General features: G+C 38.6%; 1 long non-coding RNA gene across 2 annotated transcripts in view; it reads left to right on the top strand.

Annotated features, from left to right (window-relative positions):
• Window positions 1–15,707: 15,707 nt before the first annotated feature.
• Window positions 15,708–18,089, top strand: part of LOC129480347 (uncharacterized) — a 39,208-nt gene continuing 36,826 nt past the window's right edge. For both annotated transcript variants that reach the window (XR_008657002.2, XR_010120429.1), the window contains exon 1: window positions 15,708–15,915. This is a non-coding gene — a long non-coding RNA (uncharacterized lncRNA). The remainder of the gene's footprint in view (window positions 15,916–18,089) is intronic.

The raw sequence follows: 18,089 nt of genomic DNA, 5'->3' as shown, positions 1-18,089 counted from the left end.
TTTCCAAAGTTCTTCTTGTTATCGATTTCTAGTTTTATTCCATTGTAGTCAGAGAAGATACTTAATATGATTTCAAATTTTTTGAATTTTTGATACTTGCTGTGTGGCCTAATACATGGTATATACTTGAGAATATTCCATGTGCTGAGGAGAATAATGTGTATTCAAGAGTCGTTGGATGAAATCTTCCTAAATGTCTATTAGGTCCATTTGGTCTGCAGTACATATTAAGTCTGATGTTTCTTTTTTGATTTTCTGTCTAGATGACCTCTCCAGTGCTGAAAATGGTCTGTTAAAGTCCCCCGCTATTATTTTATTAGAATGTATCTCTCCCTGTAGCTCTAATAATATTTGCTTTGTATGTCTGGATGCTCCAGCATTGAGTGCATATATATTTACAACTGTTTTATCCTCTTGCTGAATTGAACCCTTCATCATTATATAATTATTATACCTGTCTCTTTTTAATTTTTATTTTCAGTTTGTGGGCACATGGGAAGGTTTGTAACATAGGTAAACACGTGTCATGGGGCTCTGTGGTACATATTATTATATCACCCAGATATTAAGCCTAGTACCCAACAGCTACCTTTTCTGTTCCTCTCCTTCATCACACCCTTCCCCCTCAAACAGACCTTATTTAGCCCCCACTTATAAGTGAGAGCATGCAGTATTATTTGGTTCTCTGTTCCTGCACTGGTTTGCTAAGAATAATTGCCTCTACCTCCATCCATATTCCTGCAAAAGACTCTTTTTATGGCTGCATAGTATTTCATGGTGTATATGTAGCACATTTTCTTTATCAAGTCTATCACTGATGAGCATGTAGGTTGATTTCATGCTTTGTTTGTTATTTAACTTGTTATTGTGAGTAGCGCTACAAAGAACATTTGCATGCATATGTCTTTATGGTAGAATGACTTATATTCCTCTGGGTATACACCCAGTGATGAGATTGCTGAGTAAAATGGTAGTTCTGCTTTTACCTCTTTGAGGAATCACCATTCTGCTTTCCACAATGGTTAAACTAATTAATACTCCCACCAACAGTGTATAAGTGATTCTTCTTCTCTGAAGCCTTCCCAGAATCTATTTTTGACTTTTTAATAATAGTCATTCTGACTTGTATGAAATGGTATCTCATTGTGGTTTTGATTTGCATTTCTCTAATGATCAGTGATGTTGAGCTTTTTATCATATACTTGTTGGCTGCATAAATGTCTTCTTTTGAGAAGTGTCTGTTTATGTAATTTGCCCACTTTTTAATGGGGTTGTTTATTTTTCTCTTGTATATTTGGTTAAGTTCCTTATAGATGCTGAATATTAGACCTATGTCAGATGCCTAGTTTGCAAACATTTTCTTTCATTCTGCAGGTTGTCTGTTTACTCACCAATAGTTTCTTCTGCTGTGCAGAAACTCCTAAGTTTAATCCGATCCCACTTGTCAATTTTTTGTTTTGTTGTGATTGCTTTTCGTGTCTTTGTTATGAAATCTTTGCCCATTCCTATGTCCAGGAGGTTATTGCCTAGGTTGTCTTTCAGGGTTTTTATAGTTTTGGGTTTTACATTTATGTCTTTAATCCATCTTGAGTTGATTTTTGTGTATAGTGTAAGGAAGGGGTGCAACTTCAATCTTCTTCATATGGCTAGCCAGTTATCTCAGCACCATTTATTAAATAAGGGGTCTTTTTCCATTGCTTGTTTTTGTCAGCTTTGTCAAAGATCAGGTTTTTGTAGATAAGCAGCCTTCATTCTTGGCTCTCAATTCTATTCCATTGGTCTATGTGCCTGTTTTTGTACCAGTAAAATGCTGTTTTGTTTACTTGTAGCTTTGTAGTATAGTTTGAAGTTGGGTAACGTGATGCCTCCAGCTTTGTTCGTTTTACTTAGGATTGCCTTGGCTATTCAGGCTTTTTTTTTCTTCAGAGGAATTTTAAATAGTTTTTGCTAGTTCTGTGAAGAATGAAGACTGTCATTGGTAGTTTTATAGGAATAGCTTTGAATCTGTAAATTGCTTTAGGCAGCATAGACATTTTAATGATATTGATTCTTCCTGCTTTCCACAGTGGCTGAAACTAGTTTACATTTCCACCAGCAGTGTGTAAGCATTCCTTTTTCTCTGCCACCTCACCAGCATCTGTTATTTATTTTTTCTTGTTAGTAGTCATTCTGGCTGGTGTGAGATGGCATCTCATTGTATTTTTGATTTGTATCTTCCTAATGATTAGTGATAATGAGCATTTTTCCAATATATTTGTTGTACATATATATGTCTTCTTTTGAGAAGTCCCTATTCATATTCTGGTGTTTTCATACACCAGAAAAACCAAGCTTCTGAGCAAAGGAGAAATAAAATATTTTTGATAAGCAATTGGTAATGGAATTCATTACTAGACCAGCCTTACAAGAGATCCTTAAGGGAATTCTAAACACATAGATGAAATAACAATATTGGCAGCCACTAAACCACACCTAAGTATATAGCACACAGACCCTTTAAAGAAACTACATTATTTTGTGGTGTATGAAATTCTTCACTGGAGTTTATTTTCTTTAAGAATGTTGAAAATAGGCCCCCAGTCTCTTCTGGGTTGAGAATTTCTCCTGAGAAGTCTGCTGTTAGCCTAATGGTTGCGCTTTGTATGTTATCTGACCTTTTTCTCTAGCTGTCTTCAATATATTTTTCTTTAGCATTTATCTGACATAGTCTGGTATCTATACATCTTGGTGAAATTCATTTTGTATAGTATTTGGCAGGCCTTTGGATTTCTTATATCCTGATGTCTACTTCTCCAGCAAGATTAGAGGAATGATCTTAAAATTTTCCCTCAAATGTTTTTCAGGTTATTTACTATTTCTCCTTCTCTGTCGGGAATGCCAGTAGTTCACAGGTTTTGACACTTTGCATCAGCCCATATTTCCGAGATTCTCCGTACATTAAAAAAATCTGTAGTTTTGTCTGGCTAGATGAGTTTGAAAGCCCTGAAATCCTTTCTTTCATTTGGTTTAGTGTATTGGTTGTTTTGTAGTTTTCTATTGTATTTGAAATTACTTAAGTGAGTTTTCTAGTTCCAACAGCTCTGACTGATTTCTTTTTAAGATATTTACCTCTTCATTTCATGGATTGCTTTACAGGTTTCTTTGCATCCATTTTCAACCTTATTTTGGAGCTCACTGAGTTTCTCTACAATCTGTGCTTTGAATTCTCCACCTGTCATTTCTCTGACTCCTTTTTTGGTTAGAGACCACTGCTGAAGAGCTAGAGTTAGCCTTTGGTGATGCCTCAACATTTATATTTTTCAGTGACAGAATTCTTATGCTGATTCCTTCTCATTTGCTGAGGGCTGTGTTAGGTAGTGTCTTTTCATTTTGATTCTACATTCCTATGCACTTCTGTCAGCAAGTTTTGTGTTGGGTTGTGCGACTTGACCTATAGAATAGTAGGTGGTGTTTACAAGTATGAGCCAGCTATTACACAAGCAGGTGAATATGTGCCTGACCTTTGTTTACTGTGAGGCACTCTCTGTTGTTTCAGGTGAAGAGTTGGACAACAGAGTGCCTGGTGTCCTGAGCTACTGTTTCATGCAGGTGCTGGGACAGAGCTGGGCAGTGCTGGAAGCCCCTGGCTTGCCCACAAATATTCCAGTGATGAGTGCAGGCACCAGCCTTGATGAAAGTTGTTGGGAGAAGCTCCTGGTGAAATGCAATGAGTTTTCTGCAGCAGTGGAGTGAGAAGGCTGTATCCACTCCCTGTCCTAGGTAGGCAGGAATCTAATTTGTTTTCCTCCCACACCCCTGCTGCAGGATTCTTGATTCCTAGTTCACTGTAGTCTATCTTCAGACTGCAATGTGGTTGAGGGCCATAGGAAATGCCAGTTTTGCAACTTTCTGTGGGAGTGGTTTTAGTGCATAACCTTGTCACTCAAGCTGATACAGATAGCTTTAAGGTTTACCTGTTCTTCTATGTGGCAGTAACAGCTGCTTTTTTTTTTTAGAGGGATGACTCCACCTTTGGGCCTGTGCATGTGGGTGTTGGTCATGGTGGTGTAGGATAGTCAGTATGGCCTCACCTAAGGCCCTGAGGGAATTGGTCAGGTGCCAGGAGATTTGGAAAGAGGCAGGTAGTTTCTGAGTTCCCAGGCTTATAAATGCACAACTGTGCATTTATAACACACATGCTGAGGCCTAAATAGGCTGGAATCGGGTCAGGCTAGACCAGAGTTCAGGTGCTGGCTATGGTGAGGGGATCAGTCTGGTCACTAGATAACCAGCCAAACTGTCAGACAGGGGCAAGCAGAACAATTAGGTGGTGGGACCCCCAGGGAACATCACAGGCCTATGGGCACTGAGTTTTCAAAAGGGTTCTGTGCCACAGCTGAAATGTTCAGGAGGGAGCAGGGTGACTGTGTTGTGTGCTTTTCACTGGAGAAGGCAGTACACTTCACCTGGGGTAATGAAGACTCGTGGCTGTGGGGTGCATTGCATGCTTGTACTTCTCTCCCACCAAAACAATGCTGAACTTCCCTGCTGAGAACATGCAAAGGTACCATTGTATGTTACCTCTGGGAATTTTGTGGCAGTGGAATGCAGAGCTGTGACCCATCACAATGATTTCCATTGTGCTAGAAATCCAAACCAGTTAGCCTCGTGTGGCTCAGAGCAACCAAGGTGGAGGGTCACATGGTCTACCTTCACTGCAGTGCCTAGGGGAATGCAGAGCTGGGCCCATCCGTAGAGTTCAGGCAGCAATGGGTCACTATGTTGGAAGCTCAAAGTAGCTGGCCTTGCCTGTCCCAGAGCAGTGTGGGTTGGGGGGTCACACGGTCTCCTCTCAGAGCAGTGCAGATGTGTGCCCACCTGCAGGATTTAGGTGGTTGTGGGTTGCAGTGCAGCAAGCCCAAGCTCAGTTGAGCCTAAGCTTGGAGGGGCTGGAGAAGTGAGTCAGACTGACCTCAGTGACCTCAGCTTTGAGGGGCTGGAGAAGTGACCTCAAACTGCAACTGTGGCCTCTATCAGGGCCACAGCAGCTGGCACTGGGCTGCATAGGGAAAGCAGGCTTGCTGGGCTCCACATGGGCCTGAGCAGTACCTCTTGAAAAACTCCAGAACGCTCTCTGAGTCAGTCTAGAGTTCTGCGGGGCTCAAGAGGGTTCTTCTCTCTTTCCCATGCTCAGATTTGCTAAAGTCTGTGTGGAAAGTGTGGATCCCCAGTGGCTTTCACTTACTCACCCTTTCCCCATGTTAGGGTGCTTCTCCCAGCTCCAGGCCAGTGCTGGGTGGGCAGCTGCGTGACTTTGCTCCTCTCTGTTCTCTGTGGATCCTCTCGCTTCTTTGATGAATACTGATGTGGTCTCCAAGATGCGAAACTTGAAGAGCCACCATTTTCTCAACACTTTGTTTCCTCTCCATGACAGTGGTGCACTCTAGCTATGTCTGATCAGCCATCTTGAATCCACCTTTTGAACTTTATTATATGCCTTGAGGTTGAATCTGCCTGGTATCCTTTATCCTTTTTGTACGTGGATATTAATGTCTTTCTCTACGTTTGGAAAGTTCTCTGTTATTATTTCTTTGAATACATTTTCTACACTGATCCATCTCTGTCTCTCTGCCTGCAGCCTCTTTAAGCCAAGTAACTTTTAGATTTGCCCTTTTGAGACTATTTTGTAGATCTTTTAGACATGCTTAATCCTTTGCATTTTTTTTTTCTTTTTTTGGTCTTCTCTAACTGAATATTTTCACATAGCCTGCCTTTGAGCTCATTAATTCTTTCTTCTGCTTGATCAATTCTGCTGTTGAAATACTTTTATACATTTTATTTTTCATTTTCCCAGTTGAACATTTTGGCTCCCAGAATTTCTGCTTCATTTTAAAAATTATTTTAATCTCTTTGTTAAATTTCTCTGATGAAATTCTGAAATCCTTCCCTGCAATATGTTGAAATTAATTGAACTTGCTTAAGACAGTTATTTTGAACTTTTTATCTGAATGGTCACATATCTCCATCATTTCAGGATTGGTCACTGGTGCCTTATTTAGTCCATTGGTGAGATAATGTTTTACTGATATACTTGATTCTTATGGACACTTGTCAATGTCTGGTATTGAAGAGTTGGGTATTTATCAAATCTTCACAGTCTTAGCTTCTTTGTACCTGTCCTCTTTGAGAAGGCTTTCCAAGAATTCAAAGGGAATTGAGTGTTGTGACCTAAGCCTTTGCAGCTGTTTCAGCACTAGAGAGCTCCCTTAGCCCAGGAACACTGTGAGTCCCACAGACCCCCCTAAATGCACAGCCTTAGTGGACTTGAGGACCATAAAGGCAAATTCTCTGAGTTACCAGGCAAAGTCTCTCACTCTTTTCTCTCTTTTTCCCTCAATCAGAAGGAGTCTCTCCTCACTGGGCTGCTTGGAGTCAGAGAAAGAGTGATCTGGGCCCTCCTATGGCCACCATGGCTGCCACTGCACAATGTTGCACCTAAACCTTGCAGGCCAGCACGGAACTGGGGCTCACCCAGTGCCTGTGGCCACTATTGTCTGGCTGCTGCTAATGTTTATAGACGGCTCAGGGCCACTTGAGTTAGTGAGTGGTAAATCCTGCTGGGACTGTATTTGTCCTATCAGGGTGGCAGTTTCCCTTCTGGCCCAGAGTGGTTCTAAAAATATTGTCCAAGAGCAAAGTCCTGGAACTGGGGGATTCAGGAATCTCTCTGGTGCTTTATTATATGTGGCTGAGCCCAAAATGCAAGACAAAGTCCTCTGTACTCTTCCCTCTCCTTTCCCCAAGTGGAAGGAGTTTCTCCCTGAGTTGAATGGCCTGGATTTGGAAGAGGGGTAATGCAGAAACTTTTCGACCACCACAGCTGATGTCACACTGGGTCACACCTCACATCTCCTGCCTCTGAGACCATTGCAGCATCGGGAATTTTCCAAGGGCTTCAGTCTTTGTGGCCTGACTGCTGCTCAAATTCATTCTGGGTTCCAGGCCAATGTAGTTATTTGGTAATGAAGCAAGGACTGGAGTTTTTTCTGCTTGGGTGGAGAATTTACCTCTGGCCTCCAGCTGGTGTAAATGTTCCTTCCATAGGTGCTAGTAGAAATCTGCCCTGTGCTGTGTTCTGCTGTGACAGCTCTGAGTTCCAATGTGAAGTCCCACACTCACTTTGCTCTTCTTCCCACAAGTACACAGCTTCTCTCTCCACATGGCACTGCCTGGGGTTGAGGGAGGGGTGATGTATATTGTGCAAAGCTCTCTAAGCTTTCTTTCCTACCCTCTTCAATGTCTCTTTCCTTGATATTATGTTACAATCATATACTGTGATTGCTCAGCTGATTTTTTTTTCTTTTTTTGGAGTCTCATGAAGGTGCTTTCTTGTCTGGATCCTTGTTCAATTTGGTATTCCTGTGGTGCAATGATCACTGAAGTGTTCTATTTGGCCATCTTGCTTTGCCTCCTCCCAGAAACCACTAGAAATAAGTTTTTGTTGTTGTTGTTTGTTTTGTTTTGTTTTTTTTGAGACAGAGTTTTGCTTTGTCACCCAGGCTGGAGTGCAGTGAGGCAATCTTGGCCCTCTGCAACCTCCGCCTTCTGAGTTCAAACAATTTCCCCGCCTGAGCCTCCTGAGTAGCTGGGATTACAGGCATCTGCCAACATACCTGGCTAACTTTTGTATTTTTTTGTAAAGATGGGGTTTCACCATCTTGGACAGGCTGCTTTTGAACTCCTGACCTCAGGTGATCCACCCGCCTTGGCCTCCTAAAGTGCTGGGATTACACACATGAGCCATTGCACTCAGCTGGAAATAAGTTTTTAGATACAACACTAAAGGCAGGATCAGTGAAAAAATAAATCAGTAAGTTGGACTCATTAAAATAAAAAACTTCTGCTCTGTAAAAGAGTATATCATGGGAAATGAGAAGACAAGCCACAGATTGTGAAAAAGTACTTTCAAAAGACACATGTGATAAAGAAGTGTTATCCAAAACATACAAAATATTCTTAAGCCTCAACAATAAAAAAACCAAAAACCTGATTAAAAAATGGGCCAAAGACCTTAACAGACACCTTATATAAATAAGAATATATACATATGTCAAATAAGCACATGAATAGATGCCCTTCATCTTATGTTATCAAGGACATGAAAATTAAAATAACAATGAGATACTTCATCTGTTACACAGTTATTGGATGGCCAAAATGTGCAACACTGACAACATCAAATGCTGATGGGAATGTGGAGCAACAAGAACTCCCACTCATTGCTGGGGAAAAATGCAAAATGGTGCAGTTACACTGGAAGATACTTTGGCAATTTATTACAAAGTTAAACATACACTTACCTAATTGTCTAGCAGTTAAGCTCTTTGGTATTTACCTATGTGAGTTGAAAACTTATGTTCACACAAAAACCTACACACAGATGTTCATAAAAGTTTTGTTTATAATCCCCAATACTTGGAAACAACCAAATTGTCCATTAGTAGACGAATAGATAAATTATGGTGCATCCATACTATGAAATATTATTCAGTGCTAGAAAGAAATGCACTGTCTAGCCACAAAAGTTATGGAGGAACCTTAGGTGCACATTAGTAAATGAAAGAAGTCAATCTGAAAAGTCTTGATATGGTCTGGTTGTTTCTTTCTAATCCCATGTTGAAATGTAATCCTCAGTGTTGGAGGTGGGGCCTGGTGTGAGGTGACTGTATCACAGGGATGGATCCCTCATGCATGGCTTAGTGCCATCCCTTTAGTGATGAGTGAGTTCTCACTCTGCATTCACATGAGATCTGGTTGTTTAAAAATATGTGGCACCTCCCCTGCTTCTCTTGCTGCCATGCAACTCACCTACTCCTTCTTCACCTTCCACCATTATTGTAAGCTCCTTGAGGCCTGTCCAGAAGCAGATGCCAGCATCATGTCCTGTACAGCCTGAAAAATTGTAAGCCAAAAAAAATCTCTTTTCTTTATAAACTCACCAGTCTCAGGTATTCCTTTATAGCAACAACAACATAAAAAAGGACTAATGTAAAGCTACATACTGCGATTCCAGTTACATGACATTCTAGAAAAGGCAAAACTATGGAGACAGTAAACAGTAAATAGTTCAGTGATTGCCTGAGGTTGGGAGTTGGATGAAGGGAAGGATGAATAGGCAGAACATAGAGTACTTTTAATACAAAATACTATGTATGACACTATAATGATGCATATAAGTTACTGTGCATGTGTTCAAATCCATAGAATTTACAACACTAAGAGTGGATTCTAATGTAAAATTGTGGACTTTGGGTGATTATGATGTGTCAATATAGGTTCTTCAATTGTAGCAAATGTACCAGTCTAATCAGGTTTGTTGATAACGGGGAGGCTGTGAATATACAGGGCAGAAGTTACACTGGAATTTCTTTACCTTCCTCTTAATTTTGCTGTGAACCTAAAACTGCCCTAAAAAAGTCTTTGGTAAAAAAAAAAAAAAAATGTATGTGTATATTAGGGAGGTTCTTAGTCTATCTATATTCCAGTTTCTTCATCCATTAAGGGGGATAATAGATGAATTCACTTTACTGAGCAATTATAGAGATTAAATCTATTAATATGTATAGAGAACTTAGAAGATTGCTGTCTGGCACATGCTATTTACATGATAGTTATCATGATCATGGGGTCGTTACAGTTATGCCACATCACAAGATTGTTATGTTTCTCTGCTGTAAAGGAAACATTTCACTGCATAGAGGTAGAAACAGGTATGGCAGACTATTCAAAACTATTGAAATATAAGCCAAGACAATTGCAGTAGGAGACAGATTAAACTCAACTTCAACAAAACAAAAGGCAGGAGAGTTATTTAAGTTTTATAAAAAAGTTCCCTTGAACTTTATTCCTGAAATTTCAGTTCCTTGAAATGTTTATGTATTTATTCATATATTCATTTTTTTATTTCGATGAATTTTTGGGGAACAGATCATGTTTGATTACATGAATAAGGTCTTCAGTGGTGATTTCTGAGATTTTGGTACACCCATCACTCAAGGAGTGTACACTGTACCCAATGTGTACTCTTTTATCCCTCACCCCCCACCCACCCTTTCCCCCAAGTCCCCAAAGTCCATTATATCATTCTTATGCCTTTGCATCCTCATAGCTTAACTCCCACTTATGAATGAGACCATACGATGTTTGATTTTCCATTTCTGAGTTACTTCACTTAGAATAATGGTCTACAGTTCCATAGAGGTGTCTGCAAATGCCATTATTTTGTACTCTTTTATGACTGAGTAGTATTCCATGGTATATATAACTACCACAATTTATTTATCCACTCATTGATTGATGGGCATTTGGGCTGGTTCCATATTTTTTCCATTGTGAATTGTGCTGTTATAAACATGCTTGTGCAAGTATCTTTTTGGATAATGACTTCTCTTCTCAGTAGATACCCAGTGGTGGGATTGCTGGATCAACTTGTAATTGTACTTGTAGTTTTTTAAGGAATCTCCACACTGTTTACCATAGTGGTTGTACTAGTTTACATTCCCATCGACAGTTTAAAAGTGTTCCCTTTTCACCATATCCACACCAACATATATTATTTTTTGATTATATGACTATGGCCATTCTTGCAGAGTAAGGTGCTATTGCATTGTGGTTTTGATATGCATTTCCTGATAATTAGTGTTGTCTAGTATTTTTTCATGTTTTTGGCCCTTTTTATATCTTCTTTTGAGAATTGTCTATTCATGTCCTTAGCCTACTTTCTGATGGAATTGTTTGTTTTTTTCCTGATGATTTGTCTGAGTTCCTTGCAGATTCTGGGTATTTGTCCTTTGTTGGGTGTACAGATTGCAAAGATTTCCTCCCACTCTGTGAGTTGTTTGCTTATTCTGGTGATTACTTTTTTTGCTGTGAAGAAGATTTTTAGTTTAATTAAGTCTCATCTATTTGTCTTTGTTTTTGTTGCATTTCCTTTCGGGTTCTTGATCATGAAGTCTTTGCCTAAGCCAATGTCTAAAAGAGTTTTCCAATGCTATCTTCTGGGATCTATATGGTTTCAGGTCTTAGATTTAAGTCTTTGATACATCTTGATTTGATTTTTGTATAGGTTGAGAGATGACAATCCAGTTTCATTCTTCTACATGTGGTTTTCCAATTATCTCAGCAGCATTTGTTGAATCGGGTGTCCTTTCCCCTCTTTACATTTTTGTTTGCTTTGTTGATTATCTGTTGGCTTTAAGTTTTTGGCTTTATTTCTGGATTCTCTATTCTTTTCCATTGATTTCTATGCCTATTTTTATACTAGTACCATGCTGCTTGGGTGACCATAGCCTTATAGTATAGTCTGAAGTTGGTTAATGGGATGCCTTCATATTTGTTCCTTTTGCTTAGTCTTGCTTTGGTTATGCAAGCTCTTTTTTTGGTTCCATATTAATTTTAGGATTTTTTTTTCTAGTTCTGTGAAGAATCATGGTGGTATTTTGATTGGAATTGCAAGGGATTTGTAGATTGCTTTTGGGAGTATGGTCCTTTTCACAATATTGATTCTACCCATCCATGAACATGGATTGTGTATCCCTTTGTATCATCTATGATTTCTTTCAGCAGTGTTTTGTAGTTTTCTTTGTAGAGGTCTTTTACCTCTCTAGTTAGGTATCTTCCTAATTTATTTTTTCTTTTTGCAGCTATTGTTAAAATGATTGCATTCTTGATTTGATTCTCAGCTTGGTTGTTGTTGGTGTATAGCAGAGTTACTGATTTGTGTACATTAATTTTATATCCTAAAACTTTGCTGAATTCATTTACCAGTTCTAGAAGATTTTGGATGAGTCTGTAGAGTTTTCTAGGTATACAATCATATCATCAGTGAGCAGTGACAGTTTTACTTCCAGTTTACTGATTTGGATGCCCTTTATTTCTTTCTCTTGTCTGATTGATCTGCCTAGGACTTCCAGTACCATGTTGAACAGAAGTGGTGAAAGTGTCACTCTTGTCTTCTTCCAGTTCTCAGTGGGAATTCTTTCAACTTTTCCCCATTCAGCAGAATGTTGGCTGTGGGTTTGTCCCAGATGGCTTTTATTACCTTAAGGTATGTCCCTTCTTTGTCAATTTTTCTCAAGGTCTTAATCATAAAAGGATGCTGGATTTTGTCACATGCTTTTTTGTGTCAATTGAGATGATAATGTGATTTATGTTTTTAACTCTTTTTATGTGGGGTATCACATTGACTTGCAGAAGTTAAACCATCCCTGCATCTCTGGTATGAATCCCACTTGATTATGGTGGATAATCTTTTTGTTATGCTTTATCATATCACACATTTATTATATCTTTTTGATATGGATTACCTTGGATTTGGCTAGTATTTTTCTGAGCATTTTTTGAATCTATATTCATCAGGGATATTGGTCTGTAGTATTCTTTTCTTCCTATGTCCTATTCTGGTTTTGGTGTTAGGGTGATACTAGCTTCATAGAATGATTTATAGAGAACTGTATTGGTATCAATTCTTCTTCGAATGCCTGATACAATTCAGCTGTGAATTCATCAGGTCCTGGACTTCTATTGCGGGTAACTTTTTAATTGCTACTTCAACCTTGCTGCTTGTTATTGGTCTGTTCAGAGTTTCTATTTCTTCCTGGTTTAATCTAGGGGGGTTGTATATTTTCAGGAATGTATCCATCTCCTCTAGGTTTTCTAGTTTATGTGTGTAAAGTTGTTCATAGTAGCCTTGAATGATCTTTTATATTTCTGAGGCATCAGTTGTATAAATCATATCACCCATTTTATTTCTAATTGACCTTATTTGGATCCTCTCTCTTATTGGTTAATCTTGCTAATGGTCTATCAATTTTATTTATCTTTTTAAATAACCAGCTCTTTGTTCTATTTATCTTTTGTTTGTTTCTATTTTATTTAATTCTACTCTAATCTTCATTAAATTTATTTTCTTCTGCTGGATTTGGGTTTGGTATGTTCTTGTTTCTCTAGTTCCTTTAGGTATGACCTTAGATGATCTCTTTGTGCTCTTTCAGACTTTTTGATGTAGGCATTTAAGACTATGAGCTTTTCTTTTAGCACTGCTTTTGCTGTATCCCAGAGGTTTTAATAGGTTGTGTTACTTATCACTCAGTTAAAATAATGTTTTAATTCCCATCTTGATTTTGTTGTTGATCCAACAATCATTCAGGAGCAGGTTATTTAATTTTCATGTATTTGCCTGGTTTTGATGGTTTCTTTTGGAGTTGATTTCCAATATATTTCATTGTGGTCTGAGAGAATACTGATATAATTTCTGTTTCCTTAAATTTGTTTAGACTTGTTTTGTGATCTATCATATGGTCTATCTCGGAAAATGTTCCATGTGCTAATAAATAGAATGTATAGAATGTTCTGTAAATATCTGTTAAGTCCAGTCTTTTCTAGGGTATAGTTTAAGTCCATTGTTTCTTTGTTGACTTTCTCTCTTGATGACCTGTCCAATTTTATCAGTGGAGTATTGAAGACCCCTACTATTATTGTGCTGCTGTCCATCTCATTCCTTAGGTCTAACAGTAATTGTTTTATAAATTTGGATGCTCCAGTGTTAGGTGCATATATATTTAGGACTGTGGTATTTTCCATTGGACTAGTCCTTTCATTATCACACAATGTCCCCCTTTGTCTTTTCTAACTGCTGTTTGCCTTAAAGTTTCTTTTCTCTGATATAAGAATAGCAACTCCTGTTCACTTTTGGTGTCCATTTGCATATAATATCTTTTTCCACACCTTAATCTTAAGTTTGTATGAGTCCTCATGTGTCAGTTGAGTCTCTTGAAGACAGCAGATACTTGGTTGGTGAAATCTTACCCATTTTGTTATTCTGTATCTTTTAAGTGAAGCATTTAGGCCATTTATATGTAATGTTAATATTGAGATGTGAGGTACTATTCTATGCATAGTGCTATTTGTTGCTTGAATACCTTGGTTTTTTATTGTGTTATCTTCTTATAGGCCCTGTGAGATTTATGCTTTAAAGAGGTTCTATTTTGGTGTATTTCAAGTATTTGTTTCAAGATTTAGATCTCCTTTTAGCACCCCTTGTAGTGCTTTCTTGGTAGTGGCAATTCTGTCAGCATTTGTTTGTCTGAAAAAAGAGTGTATCTTTATTTATGAAGCTTGGTTTTGCTGGATACAAAATTCTTGGCTGATAATTGTTTTGTTTAAGGAAGCTAAAGATAGTACCCCAATCCTTTCTAGCTTGTAGGATTTCTGCTGAGAAATCTGCTGTTAATGTTATATGTTTTCCTTTATAGGTTACCTGAAGCTTGTGCCTCCCAGCTTTTAAAATTCTTTTCTTCATTTTGGCTTTAGATAACCTGATGACTATGTACTCAGCAATAATATTTTTGTGATGAATTTCCCAGGTGTTCTTTGAGCTTCCTCTGTAAAGATGTCTAGATCTCTAGCAAGGCGGGGGAATTTTTCCTCTATTATTCCCTCAAAAATATTTTCCAAACTCTTAGATTTATCTTCTTTCCTGGGTACACCAATTATTCTTAGGTTTAGTCACTGAACATATTTCCAAACTTCTTGGAGGCTTTATTCATTTTTTTGAGTTCTTTTTTCTTTGTCTTTACCAGATTTTGTCAACTTGAAAGCCTTGTCTTCGAGCTCTGAAGTTCTTTCTTCTACTTGCTTGATTCTATTGGTGAGACTTTCCAGTGTGTTTTGTAATTCTCTAAGTGTGTCCTTCAATTCCAGAAGTTGTGATTGTTTGTTATTTATGCTATTTCACTGGAGATTTTTCCATTCATATGCTGCATCTTTTTTTGTTTGTTTGTTTCTTTATGTTGTACTTCACCTTTCTCTGGTGCCTCATTGATTAGCTTAATAATCGACCTTCTGAATTCTTTTTCTGTCAATTTCTTGTTTTGGATTCATTGCTGGTGAGCCATTGTGATCTTCTGGTGGTGTTAAAGAACGTTGTTTTGTCATATTACCAGAATTATTTTTCTGGTTCCTTCTCATTTTGGTAGACTATGTCAGAGAGAAAATCCAGGGATTAAGGGTTGCTGCTCAGATTCTTTCGTCTCACATAGCGCTCCCTTGATGTGGTGCTCTACCTCTTGCTTTAGGGATGGGGCTTCCTGAGAATCGAACTGCAGTGATTGTTATTTCTCATCTGGATCTAGATACCAGTATCCTGGCTGGTACTGGAGAGTGTCTGCAAAGAGTCCTGTATGTGATCTGTCTTCAGGTCTCTCAGCTGTGGATACCAGCACCTGCCCTGGTGGAGGTAGTAGGGGAGTGATGTGGACTCTATGAGAATCCTTGGTTGTATTTTTGTTAAGTGCATTGGTTTTATGTGGCTGACTTCCAGCCAGGAGGTGTCACCTTCAATAGCACATCAGTTGCGGTGGTACAAGGAGGATCAGGCATTTTCCAGGGCCACAGAGGTCCCAAGAGATTATGTCATTTGTTTTAGGCTATCAGGTAGGGTAGAGAAAGACCATCAGGTGGGGGCAGGGTTAGGCATTGTCTGAGCTCAGGCTCTCCTTAGGCAGGGTTGCTGTGGCTGCTGTGGGGTAAGGGTTGTGTTTCCCAGGCAAATGAATTTATGTTCACAGAGGATTATGTTTGCCTCTTCTGTGTCACACTGGTCTCCAGGGAAATGGGAGAAAGCTGGCAGCCACAGGCCTCACCCAGCTCCTATGTAGCCCACAGCCCAAAAGGCCAGTCTCACTCCCACCATGCTCCCTGAACAGCACTGAGTTTATTTCCAGGTAGCTGGTGAGCTACCCCAGGCTCAGAACTTGCCCCAGGCCACAAGCCTCCCGCTGAAAAAGCAAGCCGATTCACAGTTCCTCCACTGTCCCACAGAGCCTGCAGAGCAATCCACCTCCTTCAAAGTGTCTGTGGATTCCTTCGGCTTTCCTGGTATGTTCCCATTTTCGGAGTAAAAGTTCATGATGTGAGCCTCCACATGCTGGTCTTTCTGGCTGAGTGGGTGCTGCAAGTTAGACCTGCCTCCTGTCTGCCATTTATTTCCCATATCTAAGTTTTGGGATTTTACTTTGAAGGGAAATGGGGAATAAATGAAGTCTTTTAGGTAAATGAGTCACATGCTCACATCTGTATCTTAGAGAGTGTGATGATGAATGAATTTTGTAGATATCATACGCAAGGTAGAAAGTCCAGCTATGTCCATTAGATACCACAAAAGATGTTAGTGATCTGGATTTGGGTAGGACCCAGTGAAGTAGACATACATGAAAAATGTTTTAAATCTGGAATGGATAGGATTTGCTAGTTGTTTGGTTTCCTGGAAAGAGGGAATGAAAAGTGTTTGCTTTTGAAGCAGTTATGAGTCTCTACTATCACTTATTCAGAAGGAAATCATGGGAGAGGAACTAATTTAGGGCATATTGATTTTGAGGTGCTTATTAGACATTCTAATATTAATTATAAATGTCTGGGCCTCAGGGGACATACCGTGACTAGAAATATAAATTAAGAGAAAAAATACATATATAATGATGCTAGAAGATATATAAAGGGAGTGAGTGGGCTTATGGGTAGGCTCTAAAGTATATCAATATTTAAATGTTAAGAAAGTAACATTTATTGAAAAATATTCAGAAATGGCCACATATGTATTTAGAAAAATGGAAGAATGCACTATAAAGGCAAAGGAAGGGCATAATCAACAATGTCAAAGACTGATGAAAGAACACTTAGGGCAAGTTCTGTATTTAAAAAAATAAGAAAATTTACAGAGTAACATTAATTAAGTCATTTTGTTTTCCACAGATTCTCTATGTGGAGTTGCATTAACAGAGATCTATAAATACTAAGAAATCCTATTGAGCAGCTGGGGTTTTAAAAGCTGGTATCTTTTCCATAGGAATGAAAATGCCTTCCTCAAATCATTAAATGGGCTATAATTATGGCTTTTATTCTAAGCTCTTTGTACAAAAAGCAAGCAATTGATTTCTTTGTAGCTACCTTAACGCTTTCCTGTATTTATATTAAAGTTAAGTTTAGGTGATTGAAGAAACACAATAAAGGAATTTCCCATTGTAAGAAAAAACAAATGGAAGAGATGAGAGATGTGAGGGATGTATATTTCAAAGATTATCTTACACAAGCATATCACAGAAGACACTGAATAATAGTACATATAAATTTAAGTTCACTACTCATATAAATAAAATATGTTGCATTTCTATAGTTTACAAGTCAACTACATTTTTATTCTATTACCTGTTCACAATAAACTCATTCTTGAGATTGTCTCTTTCCAAGGGTTATGCAGACTGTCCTAAGACTCACTTCACACAAAAGTGATAATTAAACCACTTTGTACTTTATTTGTCCATCAGTAAAATTTATAAAGTTATCAGCAGATGTGGAAACTTTTCTGCAATCTCTGGCTAGTGCAAGCTACAGCCCTGATTCTTTAGAACTAACCTGCTTCTATGTGAGCTTCCCCTCTGAAGTTTTGCCATTGCTAAGACTTATCCCTGGGTAGCAGAATTTGTGTCATTTCATCTTTCTTTCTTTTCTTTCTTTCTTTCTTTCTTTCTTTCTTTCTTTCTTTCTTTCTTTCTTTCTTTTTTTCTTCTTTCTTTTTCTCTTTTTCTCTTTTTTTTCTTCTTTTTTTTTTTGAAACAGAGTCTCACTCTGTCACTCTGTCACCCATGCTGGAGTGCAGGGCATGATCTCAGCTCACTGCCACCTCCATTCTCCGGGTTCACGTGATTCTTGTGCCTCAGCCTCCCAAGTAGTTGGGATTACAGGTGTGTGCCACCACGCTTGGCTAATTTTTGTATTTTTAGTAGAGACAGGGTTTCACCATGTTGGATAGGCTAATCTTGAACTCCTGACTTCAGGTGATCCACCAACTTCAGCCTCCCAAAGTGCTGGAGTTTGGGTAACTTCAGCTAGAAGAACTTATGAGGTCTCTACTCTCATGTTTTTTTCTGTCTTTTCAAGTCAACTACGAAAAACACAACAATGGGCCTATGCCTTGAAAACAGTCAGAAAAAGGTATCACACATAATTCAGTAGGACACATTGTCCACATTATCTAACATTGGAATAGTAAGTTC

Source organism: Symphalangus syndactylus, chromosome 4 (assembly GCF_028878055.3).
Source record: "Symphalangus syndactylus isolate Jambi chromosome 4, NHGRI_mSymSyn1-v2.1_pri, whole genome shotgun sequence".
Taxonomy (NCBI): Eukaryota; Metazoa; Chordata; class Mammalia; order Primates; family Hylobatidae; genus Symphalangus; species Symphalangus syndactylus.
This window is presented reverse-complemented; position numbering and strand designations above follow the sequence as displayed.